Below are 15641 nucleotides of genomic sequence, written 5' to 3'. Positions count from 1 at the left end.
TTTGACTTTAAACTTCAGGATTCATTTTGTATGGCTTAGGTTTCTATTATATTTTTCATTTTTGGCCTCATATTGTCTTATTTCCTGCTCTTTCTTCAAAAATACTGTTTTGTGGAGTATCGAAATCTTTGTGGACGATTGTTTTTTGGCACCTTCACTGTGTTGTTCAATGTGTTCTTGACCCACTGTAAACCGGAAACGAGTGGAAGCAACTTACTTTGTGTTGATAGTTTCCTGTTGTTAAAGACTAGTATTTGAATGACACACTAGAGATTGTAACTGTGAGATGGGCTCAGGAATTAGATGGGGTTTGAGTTGTTGGAACAAAAAAAAGTGACAGTGTAGAATCCATAGGAGAAATAATAGAATACATATCTGATGACCAAATTGACGGATTGTGACCTACGGTGGCTGGATGCTTACCAATCGCATTTTCCCTGTCTGGACTCCCGGGAGGACAGCATGTCTCAGCTCTTCTTACACTTATTTTGAGACCATGTGAATGAGCCGAGGCCAGTTGGATATAGGCAGAAGTGATGGTGAAATTGTGTCTTAACTGTTCTCACGTTTGTGCACAATTCTGGGGATATCCTCAGTGGTTCTAGATTTCACACCACCCAGGATTTAGTACTCCTTTGGGGGCTTGCAAGTTCAGAGGGGTGGGCTGACGGTGACAGTGTTTTTTTGTTTTTTGTTTTTTAAGATTTTTATTTACTAATTTGAGAAAGAGCATGAGAGGAAAGAAGGTCAGAGGGAGAAGCAGACTCCCTGTGCAGCTGGGAGCCCGATGGGGGACTCCATCCCCAGGCTCCGGGGTCATGACCTGAGCCACCCAGGCGCCCGGTGACAGTGTTTTGATAAAGACAGGGCATCATGACCGAAAGCCTCCGAGCTTCATGATCACATATTTGCCCTAAGCAATCAGAAGGGCAGGACGAAGGTCAGATGGGAGACGCAGGGCCGGGCTACTGTGAACTAGACAAGAGGTCCCTTCAGCTCCACCGTCAGCTCGACCCTGACAGCCGCTGGTCCTGACAAGCCGAGATCTGAGTCCTGGGGCCTGTCGTAACGCCTGTGTTGGGCAGCTTGTCTCTCTGTAGTTGAAGACGCTCTCCTGCCACGCTGTTTAAGAAACCACTAAATAAATCAACTAGTTCAAATCCGTGCTTATATGTGAAAATTTTAACCAATACCTGTGAGGCTCCTTTCCGGTCAAGAAGTTGTCGTATTTTGTTAGATAAACAACGCCCAGGATCCCGCAAAGAGCCAGCGCGACTTGGCCTCCCGCAGCCGGGCTAGATACAGCTAACAGCGAGTGACCTAACGGGAACTAACCGCGTGAGGGGCACGTTAAATCCCGCGAGGGACTTCGTTCCCGTCCGAGTCACGCAGAGCCCGGGTTCCCAACCTGGGACTGGCAGCGGGGCCCTGCGACCGGCGGTGCCCGCCCCGCAGTCTCCCGCGCACCGGGGCTGGCTGGCTGCAGACGTCCTCCGCTCCCGCGCCGCCTGGCTTCGGGGCGGGGGGGGGGACTTCGCCCCTCGCCCACGGGACTGCGGACGCTTCTCTGCACCGGGGAGCCTGGGCTCTGTTCTCCTGGTTGGCCTGTCGTAGTCCCGAGGACTGCACCCGCCCCTAATCCACAGTGCCCAGAAGCCTGGGCTCTGAGCTTCCGCCCCGAGCGCCCCACCGCAGACCGCCCGGGGACGCTTCCTGCGCGAGGGGCGGAACTTCCTGCCGCGCCGCAGGGGCGCATCCCTGACTGAGCGGCGGCTGGTGGCGCCACGACCGCGTGGACGGGAGCGCGCGCCGGAGCACTCCGGACCGCGCCGGGCGGGGGAGTGACGTGGCGGGGACCGCCTCCGCGCCCTGAGCCAGCCGTGACGCCCGGCGTCCGTCCCCTCTCCCCGAGACTGTGGCCGGCTTGTGGGACGGGCGCCGCAGGCGCCGCTCCTCCTCCGAGGTCCCCGCTCTCCGTCGCCCAGGCCCCGGGAGGCGGCGGCCCGGCCCCTGTGAGCCTCTCACAGCATCTGAGAGCGCGGTTCGGGCCGCCACACGCCACCCCGCCCAAGCTGAGCCCTTGGGACCCACCTGGTCTCCCGCCTCTCGGGCCCTGCTCAGCCTACCCGGACCCCTGGCGTGGCAGGGGCGGCAGCACGGATGAATCCCGCGCAGGTGAGTGGAGCGTCGTCCCGGGCCGCCCCCCACGCGCCCCTCAGTCTCTCACCCTCACGAGCGCCGCTCCTCCTCATGGCGGGTGGGAGGGCGGGGTTCGATTTAATCTCGCCTTTTCTCGGCCGTGGAGGCCCTGGGGGAGGTCGCTTCTGGCGCAGGTGAGATAACTTGGGGATGTACCCATTGCCGGCGGCCGGTGGAGTAACACTCGGAAGGGGGACCGAGGCACGGGCGCGGGCATGGGCCAGTACTGGGAGCGAGATTGAGCTGGGAGAGAGCAAGGTCTGCAGTGGGTCCGACGGGAACAGAGGGCAGGGGAAGGGCAGCCCCGCACGCTGGGCCTTTCTTCTGAAAGTCTAGAGCTGAGGACCAAGGTGGTTTGACACAGATTTCCCTCAGCAGCTTCCCCTGGCCACAGAGTGGAGGCTCGGGAGGATGCGAACTGAGAGCATTAAGGCCCTAGTGCTGAGAGCTTCCGGGAGAAGGCGAAGCCCAGTGTGGTTGTGTCTGGGAGGCATGGTGTGGAGGACGGCCAGAGAGTTGGTGCCCTTCCTGCAGATCCACAGGTTACATGGTATCTGTCTGACCACCTGCCTGGCTCTGGGCTGCTCACAGTGATCAAAGAGACAGGAGGGCAGAGCAGGCACTGGTGGCGCCAAAGCCTGCTATCTCGTGTGAGGTGGGAGGCCAAGAGGAGAGGCACCAGGGGTGGTTGTGTGAGTGGATCAACTGGGGGCCCCTGCTACCTGTGAGCTCAACTGTCCCCCCTTGTGACAGGGCTGTGTGACCTTCGAGGATGTGTTCGTGTACTTCTCCCGGGAGGAGTGGGAGCTCCTTGAGGAAGCCCAGAGACTCCTGTATCGTGATGTGATGCTGGAGAACTTCGCACTTGTGTCCTCACTGGGTAAGGCCCTGCTTTAGTTACCTGTTGCTACGTGACAAATTATCCCAAAGCTTAGTGGAGTGAAGACAAACACTTACTGTCTCACGGTTTCTGTGGGTCAAGAATCAGGCATACCTTTAGCTCAAGGTCTTTCATAACCTTGAGACAAGCTGTCCACGTTTGCTCTCTCATGGGAAGGCTCAGCTGGAGGTCAATCTCTTTTCAAGGTCATGCACCTGTGCAGAAGGCTATTGGACTAAATAGTCATTTGCTTGCTGGCTTTTGGCCAGAGCCTTCCCTCAGGCTCTTGCCATGTGTCTTCTCCATAAGCAGATCACAACAAGGCAGCTGATTTCCATGAGCACGAGGAAGAGACAGCACCCAACGTAGAGGCTGGTGTTTTCATAATCTGTTCTCAGAAGTGACATCCTGTCATTTGGGCCGTATTCTTTTCATTAAAAAGGAGTTTTCAGTTCAGTCCACATTCAAGAACATGGACAGGCGGGGATAGTATGATTGCCAGTTTCCTGGGCTGAATTTTGTTCTTCCCTTTCTTCCTCAAAGGGTAGCTCTCAGTCTTACAGTACTGTCATGGCACGACTGACCATTTTCCTTGGCTCCCTGGGGTAGGTGGTGTGGGTCCAGGGGCTGGGCAGTGGGCACTGGCTCCTGTTCTGCTGCAGCCCCAATCTCTCCTGTCCCAAAGCTTTCAAATGAAGAGTTTGGGGGTCAGGCGTCTTGCGATCTGCCCAGCGGATCCCAGATGGCCTGGCCACACCTTGACTGGGTGTCCAAACACCTCCTCTCTGCCTACATTTTTACCCCTTCTTCTAATTGACTTTTTCAGGGGCCTGACTGTGCCAGGAATTGCAGGCACTGACATGGTCATACCTCGTGAAGAACAGTGAGCTGTTCCTACAAGACGCTTTTCCAAGATTCTTTTTTAAATAATTAATCTTCTTTTTGGAGAACGTTGCCCTAGGGTGCTGCCAGCCACTCAGCGGCTCTTCTTTCCTTTTAGGACTTGCCGTTTCCAGGCCCCACGTAGTTACCCAGCTGGAGCCGGAGGGGAGCCCAGGGTGCCTTAGAAGGTAAACACAACTATAGCTACAGCAAAGAAGACTTGGAGGAACCTGGGCTTGGTGAGTGGAAGCTGAGGGAATGGTCGCATTGGGGCTGGTTTCACGTTATACCAGCAGCCCGTGCTGTGTCTCCTGGTATTCAGACGCTGGTACCTGTGGCTGACCTCCCTCCTTTTCCTTCCCCATCTGGATGCTCTGCCCACTGTCCTTGTACTCTGATCTCAGGTACCTGTTAGTCCCTTCCCTCTGCCCCCCATCTTCTCTTGGTACTCTGCAGCATTGGGTTTCATTTAACACTGTCATGAGTTGTACTCACATCCTTCAATTTTCCTTGAAAACGAAGTATTCCATTCCAACCAGATTTTTCTGGCCCTGGACAGACCCTTTTGCACAGCACTTATCTACCACAAGGCCTTGTTGGGAGATCATTGGCCAGAGGAGTGATTTGGAGACCCTGCCCCTCCTTGTACTGTACTCCGCCCTTGTACCCTCTTCCTGTGAGGTCTCTGTCATTCCCTGACCTGTAGAGGCCTGCAGCCTTCCCTTCCTGATCCTGATGCTAGCTCCCATGTTATGCTGTCCCATGGACTCCTTCCTGGTTGTATCAGACACACATGTGTCATGGCCTGCCACTTGCCACCCATTAAACATGCACTTCCCCACCTTTATCTTTCTTCAGGTTGATGGCATGGTGTGAGGGATGAGGCTGCACCTTCTGAGCAGGGTGTTTCTGTGAGTGTCACAGATGGGAACTCCCAAGGCAGGTCCTTCCACCCAAAAGGCTCATCCCTGTGACATGTGTGACCCGGTCTTGAAAGACATCTTTGCACCCGGCTGAGCCACAGAAAACACCATCTGAGCAGTACCCAAACACCGCCATGTGCATCACTGTGGGAGAGACTCCTGGGGTAGTATAAACCTTGACCAGATGCAGAGGCCGCAGAGTGGAGAGAATTTCTTCAGAAAGGAAAGGAGCCAGGCCTGATTTGTGAAGATCTACAGATCCCAGGTGTTGGAGAAGGCCTTTACTTGCAGGGAGGGTTGGAAAAACTTTGTGGTCAGTTCTGGACTTACCAGCTGCAGGCCCCTAGCAGTGGGGAGAAACCACACAGAGGCCCTCAGTGTGGGGAGGCCTTTTGTGTATCAGATTTCCTTTAGGTAAGAGACCATAATCTGAGACCATAAAGCCTTCCACTTGTTAGGAGGCAACCTCGCTCCTGGGTTGCTTGACTCAGAGCATCTCAAGGGACTCTTGGCTGTGGTGAACCTGGGAACAACAAGGGCCATTGGAGATTCAGGAAAGGCTCCTGAGCCTGGGACACTTTCCCATAAGGAGAGTCCTCCCAGGAAGGTGAGCTCTGAGCACATGGGTGTGGGAACTGCTAATCTGCCTTCAACACTTTCATGGGAGTGAGTCTCTTGGGGAGGGTGCTTTCTGTGAACCACTCACCCCACAGAAAGCTTCCATGGTCTATGGGCAGAACTCGTACAAGTGGAAGTTTAACAAATATTGGCGTGGTTGTTCGACATCAGCAGATCATGCTGAAGGGAAGCCTGTGACCACGGTAAATGTGAGAAAGCCTTTCTTGAGAGGGCAGGCCTAGGTCAGCATGGGAGGATTTGCACTGAGTGAAGCCAGGGGAGTACTTCCAAGGTGGGAAGGCCTCCAGCTGCAGGTCAGACCTGCAGCACAGTGGACTCACACTGGGAAAGGCGTTGTGAATGCAAGGAATGCAGGAAAGTGGGGGATGGCTCTGCTTTTGTCCAAAATAACTTCCCCCGCCCGAGAGAGTCTCTTCAAGTACAGAATATGTGGGCTAAGCCTTTTGTGTCAGCTGTTTTCTCACTCATCATGTAAGGGTTCCCCCAGGAGAGAAGGCTTGAGGGCAGTGAGGTGGGAAGGCCTTCATTCACCATTTTTATTCCTGGCATTAAGAGCATCTGTGCTGGGGGAGAATCCTTTGAGTATAAAGATCAGAGAGCCTTTTGTGACCGCTCTTCCCTAGCTTGGCACAAGGAGTCACAGTGGAGAAAACCTCGTGGATACAGCAACTGTGGACACACTCTCCGCCTTCATTCATCCCTCACCTGCCCCTGAAGTATTCTTACTAGGGAGAAACCCTGTGAGTGGAAGAGATGTGGGAAGGCCTTTTGCAGGTGGACTTAGCTCAGTCAACAGCTGAGAACTCATACTGGGAAGAATGTAACTCCTGAGGAAAATGTTTGCCTGAGGAAACATCTCACTTGGCAGCTGAGAAGTTATACCAAAGAGAAATCCTGTAAGTGTCATCGTTGTGAGAAAATCTTCCGAAACAGATCGTTGCTTACTGTCTTCGAAAGGGTCCTGTTGGAAGTTGACTCTGCAAGGACCTTACTCTCCAAATGAGAAAGGAGAAAGCTAGTGGAAAAAGGAGAGAAAACTTGTGGTTATGGTGCAGTTAACAAAACCTTGAGCTAGCACTCAGTATGTGCTGAGAAGCAATCATGGAAGATTATTTTAAAAAGAGAGAAGGCATAGGAGGAGGAAGGAAAGAAGTAGACGTGACAGAAGAAGGACTACTTTCTTGGTTTATTTCCAGTGTCCCAGGCAAACTCACGACAGTTTGTTTTCAGTTATTTCTGTTTGGGGTGGCAGGTAGGCGCAAGGGGGCCTCATCCCTTTCAACCGGCCTGCACACAGTCACTTCCTTTCTATGTCAGGAGAGCTGGGCACTTGATAGCCTCTGCGGGTATTTACCCAAATCCTTCTTTGTTAAAAAAACACTGACTTAACCAGTCAGGGTCGTAAGTCTTTGTGATAAATGTGAAGTCGATTGATAAAGCACTCAAAATTTAAAAGAAGTTAGAACACTAAAAATATTGTCACCTAAAGTCATTTCATATCTAAGGAGCTAAGTTCATAGATATGAATGGGTATATTTTTTTGCACCATTTTAAGACCATTTAAGGCTTCAGTTATTCATTCACTAATTTTTTCTTCATTGAGATATGATTGACATATAACCCCGTGCGAGTTTAAGGTGTACAGCATTGAGCTGATGAATTTACACTCTAGTATGATTGCCATTATAGCACTAGCACCTGTATCCTCGTGGTATCCAGTGTTCCTCATGGTAGGAACAGTTAAGATCTAGTCTCTTGTCCAGTTCAATGTTTGTAATACAGTTTTGTTTCTTTTCTTCCCCGTGCTGTATATTATATTATATCTTCAGGATTTATTTATCTACCAGTTGCAAGTAGAAATCCTTAAACAACATCCCCCCACCCAAGCCTTTGGTAACCATCATTCCACTCTCGAATTTGAGTTTGGTTTTTTGTTTTGCTCTTAAGATTCCACATATAAAAATATATAGTATTTGTCTTTTTGCGTTTGACTTACCTCACTTAGCATAATTTCCTTAAGGACTATCCATATTGTCGCAAATTACAGCATTTCCTTTTTTCTTGTGACTGAATAATAGTCCATTGTGTATAGACCGCGTCTTCTCCCTTGATAGACACTTCAGTTGTTACCACATCGTATCTCTTGTGTACGTTGCTTCAATAAACCTGGAGTGTGCATACCTCTGAGATCCTGTGTTCATTTCCTTTAGCCATCTATATACCCAGAAGCAGGATTATTGGACCATATGATGGTTCTGTTTTCAATTTTTTTAAAGAATATTTATTTATGTGAGAGAGAGAGCAAGCACAAGCAGGGGGAGCAGCAGGGAGATGGAGAAGCAGGCTCCCCACTGAGCAGGGAGCCTGACTGGGGGCTCGATCTAGGACCCTGTGATCATGACCTGAGCTGGAGGCAGATGCTTACCTCACTGAGCCACCAGGCGCCCTTTTCTTTATTTAAAAAATTTTTTGGTGGGCAGCAAAGCAAGGCTTATTGAGCAATAGCAAAGTGATAGTACAAATCTCCCAAGGAGGGAGGGGACCCGAGAGGGTTGACCCTATTTTAAGTTTTCGAAGAACCTCCATACTGTTCTCAAAAATGACTGGACCAGTTAACAGTCCCACCAACTGTGCACAAATGTTCCTTTTTCTTCACATCTTTGGTGACATTTCTCTCATCTTCTTGATATTAGCCATTCCGACAAGTGTGAGGTGAGCTCTCACTGTGGTTTTGGTTTGCATTGCCCTGATGGTTAGTGGTACTGAGGACCTCTTCGTGTACCTATTGGCCATTTGGATGTCTTTAAGATGTCTGGGTTTAACCTCTGGTTAAACCAGATGTTAATAAAATTTTGAGTATTAGCCCCTTATCTGGTAACATGGTTTGCAAATATTCTCTCCTACTCCATAGGTTGTCTTCTCATTTTTCTTAATTATTTTTTTTGCAATGCAGACACTTAAGTTTGATGTAGTCCCACTTGTTGATTTTTTCTTTTGTTTGTACCTTTGATGTCCTGTCCTAAAAGCCATTGTCCTGGAGCTTCCCTTGTTTTCTTCTAGGAGTTTTATAGCATCAGGCCTGTGTTTAAGTCCTCGATCCGTTTTGAGTTAATGTTTGTGAGTGCTATAAGGAGGTGATCCGATTTCGTTTCTCTGCATGGGTTATGCAGTTTTCCAACACCTTTCACTGGAGAGACTTTCCCCCATTTGATGTCCTTGGTTCTCATCAAATACTGGGTGACTGTGTATACGAGGTTTTAATTCTGTCTCTTTATTCTGTTCCATTGGTCTGTGTCTATTTTTAGCCAGTACTATACTGTTTTGGCTACTGTAACTTTGTAGTATAGTCGAAATCAGGAAATGTGATGCAACCTGTTCTTTCTCCTGGTTGTTTTGGCTGTTAGGGGCCTTGCAGTTCTGTTTCTTCTATTCCTGTGAAAAGTGCCATTGGCATTTTGATAGGGATTGTGTTTAATCTGCGGACAGCTGTGCATGGCATGGGTATTTTGACATTATTACTTTCAGCCTGTGAACATAACGTATCCTTCCATTTGTTTGTGTCTTACTTCTTCCACCAGAATTTCACATTTTTCATTATACAGATCTTTCACTTCCTTGGTTAAATTCATTCCTAGGTATTTTGCTATTTTTGATGCTATTTTGAATGAGATAGTTTTTTCTTTCCCCAGATGTTTCATTGTTAGTGTGTGCAAATGCAGCTGATTTGTGTGTATAGGTTTCATATCCTGCGACTTTACTGAATTCACTGAGATCCAACAGTTTTTACTTAAGTCTTTGGATTTTCAGTTTATAAGAATATATAAGTAAATAATTAAGTAAAATATATATCAAGTTATATATATTAAATTAAATTTAAAATATATAGTAAAGTAAAAATATATAAGTAAAACAGCAGTTTTAGTTCTTTCTTTTCAATTTGGGTACCTTTTAATTTGTCTTGCCTAGTTGCTCCAGCTAGGATGCCAGTGCTACGCTGAGCAAGAGCGGTGAGAGAAGTCTTTGATTTAAAAAGCAAGCCTTTTCTTCCTGTCATTTTAGACATCCATTCTGCTCACTTTTCCTTGATCCAGATCTGCGTTTTCTTTATTTTCTCTGAAACAGGATGGTGATAGCTGTGCAGTCTTCCCAGGTGAGTCAAACTTTTCCTCTGACTGGGTTTTTCACTTTCTTAAATCTCTTTAGGGTCTTCTCCAAGTCCATCTCAGTAGTTTTCTGGGGGTCAAATTAGGGCTAAAACAAACAGTAAAACACACATGCCACTTAAATTCATGATAAACTGAAAAAACAAACGGATAAGGAAACTCGTTTAATCTTAAGAGAATGTGTCCAGCGTTGTTACAAAGAAAGGTGACCGGAATTCACCAGATGAAGCAGAATTCGTGCAGGTGCATGTGATTTTCACAGTCGCCCATGAACAGACTTCCTTTGTGCTCTCATCAGGTGGGGCATTTGGGAATATCTCCTTCCTTTGGGACTGTCTTTGAGGACAAATGCTGAACTATATGAGGTGATTGTTCTCTCATGATAAAAGCATCTGCAATTTTATGGGCGCCTGGGTGGCTCAGTGGTTAAAGGTTCTGCCTTCAGCTCAGGTCATGATCTCAGGGTCCTGGGATGGGGTCCCACATGGGGCTCTCTGCTCCGCAGGGAGCCTGCTTCCCTCTGTCTCTCTCTCTGCCTACTTGTGATCTCTGTCTCTGTCAGATAAGTAAATAAAATCGTTAATTTAAAAAATCTGCAGTTTTTAATATAAATAGAATTGCTCACTTTGAGCGCTGCTCAACACCGGGTCAGCGAGCGCAGGCGTGGTGTCGCTGCCGGCTGCGGCCGACCCACTCTATGGCCTCTACTGCACTTCCTCGTTCTCTGCCGTCACAACACTTCCAGTTATGAACGACCCAGTGTATCGCTTCCTGTCACGTAGGAGAGAGAGCTGCCCCTTGAGGCTCCTCCTCCACCCGTCACACAGACTCCGAGGCTGTGGCCGCACAGGCCGCAAAGCCCCTGGGTCTACGAGGGCTGGAGACACCCTGTGCAGAGAGCAGGTCCCTCGCTGCCTGGGAGTTCCCGGAGCCCTGGCCTTGAGCTCACACGGGGTTGCATTAAACAGGTGGAAAAGGGGACACTCGCTTTGACACCGCGTGTCTGGAACCCCGGGAGTGGGAGAGAAGGGTGGAACGTCGGGCCCCGAGGACCAGGAGGGGGACGGGGAGGCCTAGCAGCCGAGAGCTTGGAGGCATTGGGATTCCAGCCTGTCTGCCCCGCAAGACTCGTCCTGTCCCTCGCCGCTGGAGTTCCCTGTTCTTGCATAAAATGGGAAGCTGAACTGAAACACAGAAAGCAGAGCTGCCCCTGGAAGCTCGCGACGCGCAGGCGGGGCTGGAGTTGGGAGCTTCTGCCAAGTGTCAGTGTTCCGGGGCGGTGAGCGGGGCCTGTCCCTGTGGCTAAGGTGGGCACCACGGAGCGGGGCAGGGCGGGATGAGGAACTGGCGTTTGCGCTCACTAGTTTTGAGGTTTCTACCAGCCATCTGGCAGGAGGTGCTGGTGAGCAGCTGGGCAAGCAAGGCTAGAATCCAGAGCCGTGTTTGGGTCTCGGGGTGGTTGGCGCCAGTGCCCTCTGGCACTGTAAGTGCACCTGACGCCCGTTGCGGACCAGAGTGACGTGTTGCTGCACTGCAGGGGATATTGCGCTCCCGGAGATGGGCAACACTCAGGGTGTTAGGGTGTCTTCCAGGCTCTGCGCTTGTGCTCAGTGACGTGTAGGAGGGTTTAAGAGTGTAGAGATTTGGGGGGCACCTGGATGGCTCAGTCGATTGGGCACCTGCCTTCGGTTCTGCTCGTGTTCTCAGGGTCCTGGAACTGAGTCCCACCTTGAGCTCCCCATTCATCAGGGAGTCTGCCTCTCCCTCTGCCTGCTGCTCCCCACTGTGTGCTCGCTCGCTCTCTCTCTCGCTTAAAAAAAAAGAGAGAGAGAGAAAGGAAGGAAGGGAGGAAGGAAGAGATTTGGTCGGAACTGGACATTACCAGGAGGCAGGGTTGCTCCTATGATGGGATATCCTGAAATGTTTATTCTACAAAGCAGGGATGGAAGTGTCACTCCAGCAGCAGCTGGGAGATGACATAACTGTCACTTAGGTCACCAAAGATAGGGTTGATACCTGGTCATTTCCATTGTTCACACAGAATTCTTTGTTTTGTTCATGCTCTGACATGATGGTGGGATGGTTTTGTCTTTGTCTCAGTCTGTCATGGTCACTGAGTGGCTTTCACTGAGTTTGGTGCTCTGTGAACTTGTTTATGTCCGACAGGGGAATCCCAGAGTTTAACCGAGTGCCAGGCCAGCTACTTATGCCATGACCTGACCTCCAGGACCCCCCTGAGCTCTACTTTTCCTTTCCAATCATGGCAAATATCCACCCATCCTACAGACAGAAATTAGCCCCACATAGCTTTAGGAAGAGGAAGCATCACACACAAAACTCTGCACATATGCGGATTCTGTGCATTAGAGAAAGTGGAAGTTTAGAGTGGGGAGAGCTGTGCCCAGGGCCTGGGGACCAGCCCACTCGAGAGGCTGGTCGGGGAGGCCTCCTGGAGGAGGCAACTTCTGAGTTGGGACAAGCCGAGCTCCCAGAGATGCCAGTGGGGACATTGTTCCAGAGTGCCCCATTGCTGGTGAAGCCCTAGTGGCACCCAAAGAGTCCCTTTAGAGGTGACTGGGCTGTGGCAGAGCAAGGGTTAGGGTTAAGAATGACTTAGGGTCAGGGTTAGGGTTAGACGTCTTTGGGGTCAGATTTAGCATAAGGTTTAGGGTGGGGTCAGGGTCAGGGTTAGGTTCATGGTTAGGTTTAGGGTCAGGATCACAGTAGGTTCAGGGTAAGAATTACGGTCAGAGTCAAGCTCAGGGTCAGTGTTAGGCTGATGGTTAGGTTTAGGGTCAGGTTCAGGGTCATGGTCGGTTTTAGGGTCAGGTTCAAGTATTAGTTTGGGGGCAAGGTCATGTCAGCTCAGGGTTAGGTTTGGGACAGGTTTCTGCTGTCAGCTTCACATAGCCAGCTGATTCTCGAAGAATGCTCTCGTTCATTTTGGCTTAAACTCTGATGTGTCAAGATTTGTATAAAATTTCAACATATTTGTATACTGCAACCAAGCAAATCCAGTTCTGTGTGTATGCCCAATAGAAATGAGGGCATTTTTCCTTCAAAATATACACAGTTGATCCTTGAACAACCCGCATTTGAACTGCATGGGTCCATTAAATGTGCATTTTAAAAAAAAATACAGTACTGTGAATATATTTTCTCTTCTTTATAGTTTTCCCTTTTTTAATATTTTATTTTATTTGGGAGAGAGAGAGAACAAGCAGGGAGCAGAGGGGCAGAGGCAGAGGGAGAAGCAGACTCCCCACTGAGCAGGGTGCCCCACCCAGGACCCCGAAATCATGCCCTGAACCACCCAGGCACCTCCCTCATGATTTTCTGTGTAGCATTTTCTTTTCTCTAGCTTACTTTATTGTAAGGATACGGGAGGTCACCAAATATGTTAATCAACTGTTTATTTTCTCAGTTTGCTCAATAGTAGACTATTTCTAGTTAGGTTTTGGAAGAGTCAGAGGTTATACATGGATTTTTAACTTTAGGTCGGCACACCCAGCCCGCGTGTTGTTCGAGGGTCAACTGTAGGATTATCGGTTTACAAGCAACTTTACTGATGATAACCAAGACCCTGACACCACGCACATAGCTCTTGATAGGGACATGCCTGAACAAATTACATGCCACAAACTGAAGGAAAACACAGCAATGAAAACTACTGCTTCACTCTACAGTGTGGGTGAATCTCCTAGAAAAAGACAGTGAGTGGCAGTAATACCCATCAGAGATAAAGTAGTATGTGCCGTGACCTTGTAGGAAGGTCAAAAAACAGATGAACCTAGTATGTGGTGAGAAAGGACAGTCATGGTCCTCTTTGTGCAGGGCTGCCGAGAGCGCCCTATGTCTTTGTGTGGGTGCGGTTTATACGTGTGTTGACAGGCAAATACTTGTCAAGCCACACACTTAAGGTGTGTCCATTTTATCTTCTCGAAATTACACATGTAGAAAAAAAGATAGATAAATACCGGTGCACAGCCCACAGCATAAAAAAGAGCATAAGCAAGACTGGAATTTCGTTATGAACCTCACAGCTTACACATCCTATTCTACACCTCAGAGGAATCCTTTGTCCAGAAAGTTTGCTTTACTAATTCTTTTAAATTCATAGTTGGACACCTTGCATATGTATCACTAATAATAAATACATTTTATGCTTGATATTGAAATCTGTATGAATGGAATCAGTGTGCTTTTCTTTGCTGTGGATTTCTTTTAAAGATTTTATTTATTTATTTGACAGACAGAGATCACAAGTAGCCAGAGAGGCAGGCAGAGAGAGAGGGGGAAGCAAGCTCCCTGCCAAGCAAAGAGCCTGATGTGGGGCTCAATCCCAGGACCCTGAGATGACCTGAGCCGAAGGCGGAGGCTTAACCCACTGAGCCACCCTGGCGCCCCTGCTGTGGATTTTTAAAAAGCATTTGTGAGATGAATGTATTACTTGTTATTTATCATACTTTAAAATATATGTGTTTTTTTAAGATTTTATTTATTTATTTGACAGACAGAGATCACAAGTAGGCAGAGAGGCAGGCAGAGAGAGAGGGGGAAGCAGCCTCCCTGCTGAGCAGAGAGCCTGATGCGGGGCTCGATCCCAGGACTCTGGGACCACGACCTGAGCCGAAGGCAGAGGCTTTAACCCACTGAGCCACCCAGGTGCCCCAATATATGTGCTTTAAACTATTAAATGTACCTACAGAATTTTATTAAACACATCTCTAAAGAATACATAGGGATGTCAGGGTGGGTGCCTGCATGGCTCAGTTATTAGGCATCTGCCTTCACCTCAGGCCATAATCCCAGGACCTGGGATAGAGCCTTGCATCAGGCTCCCTGCCCAGTGGGGGGGTCTGTTTCTTCTTCCTCTGGTCCTCCTCCCAACCTGTGTTCCCTCTCTCAAATAAATAAAGAAAATCTCTTTTTTTAAAAAAATATTTTATTTATTAGAGAGAGGGAGAGAGAAAACAAGCAGGGAGAGCAGGAGAAGGAGAAGCACGCTTCCCGCTGAGCAGGGAGGCTGATGTGGGGCTTGATCCCAGGACCCTGGAATCATGACCTGAGCCGAAGGCAGACGCTTAACGACTGAGTCACCCAGGCGCCACAAATAAAATCTTTTATTAAAAAAAGATTTTATTTATTCATTTGACACAGAGAGAGAAAGAGAGATCACAAGTAGGCAGAGAGGCAGGCAGAGAGAGAGGGAGAAGCAGGCTCCCTGCCAAGCAGAGAGCCCGATGCAGGGCTCGATCCCAGGACCCTGAGATCATGACCTGAGCCGAAGGCAGAGGCTTTAACACACTGAGCCATCCAGGTGCCCCAAGTAAAGAAAATCTTAAAAAGAATATACAGGGATATAATTATTCAGCAACAAAATAATTTCTAAGATGGCTGATATAAAAATGCTTGATATATTCATGGACTGTTATCTTTTTCCTTGTTATTCTGAAACTGTTGCTCTGTGTAATATGAGTCAGTATTACAAATTACATATTTTATCTTCTTGGTGATACTTTCTCCCCTGAAATTATTTTTCTCTGATGTAATTACATGGTTCACATGTGCTCATGTGTTTTAAATGAGATAACAGGTGAGTTTTTTAAGACCTGTTTCAAATATCTCTGTAATGTTATGTTTTATTGATTATTTTTAAAGATTTTATTTACTTATTTGACAGAGAGAGATCGCAAGTAGGCAGAGAGACAGGCAGAGAGGGAGGAGGAAGCAGGCTCCCCAAGCAGAGAGTCTGATGTGGGACTCGATCCCAGGACCCTGAGATCATGACCCAAGCCGAAGGCAGAGGCCCAACCCACTGAGTCACCCAGGAGCCCTGTAATGTTATATTTTAGATGTGTCTCTTGTATCCATGCTATTGTTGGACACTTCTAAGAAAAGATTTTATTTATGGGGTGCCTGGGTGTCTCAGTGGGTTAAAGCCTCTGCCTTCAC

At 48.7% G+C, this 15641-nt stretch overlaps 1 long non-coding RNA gene across 1 annotated transcript; it reads left to right on the top strand.

The window, feature by feature from the left end:
• The first annotated feature begins 1725 nt into the window (after positions 1-1725).
• Positions 1726-7710, top strand: LOC123391157. The gene is made up of 4 exons (XR_006605784.1): positions 1726-2175; positions 2953-3079; positions 4080-4200; positions 4820-7710. It is a non-coding gene; the product is annotated as an uncharacterized LOC123391157 (long non-coding RNA).
• Positions 7711-15641: the final 7931 nt, after the last annotated feature.

This window comes from Mustela putorius, unplaced genomic scaffold (assembly GCF_011764305.1).
Source record: "Mustela putorius furo isolate JIRA1106 unplaced genomic scaffold, ASM1176430v1.1 tig00000196_pilon_pilon_pilon, whole genome shotgun sequence".
Taxonomy (NCBI): Eukaryota; Metazoa; Chordata; class Mammalia; order Carnivora; family Mustelidae; genus Mustela; species Mustela putorius.
Note: the sequence above shows the minus strand (reverse complement) of the source record. Positions and strands in the feature narration are given on the sequence as shown.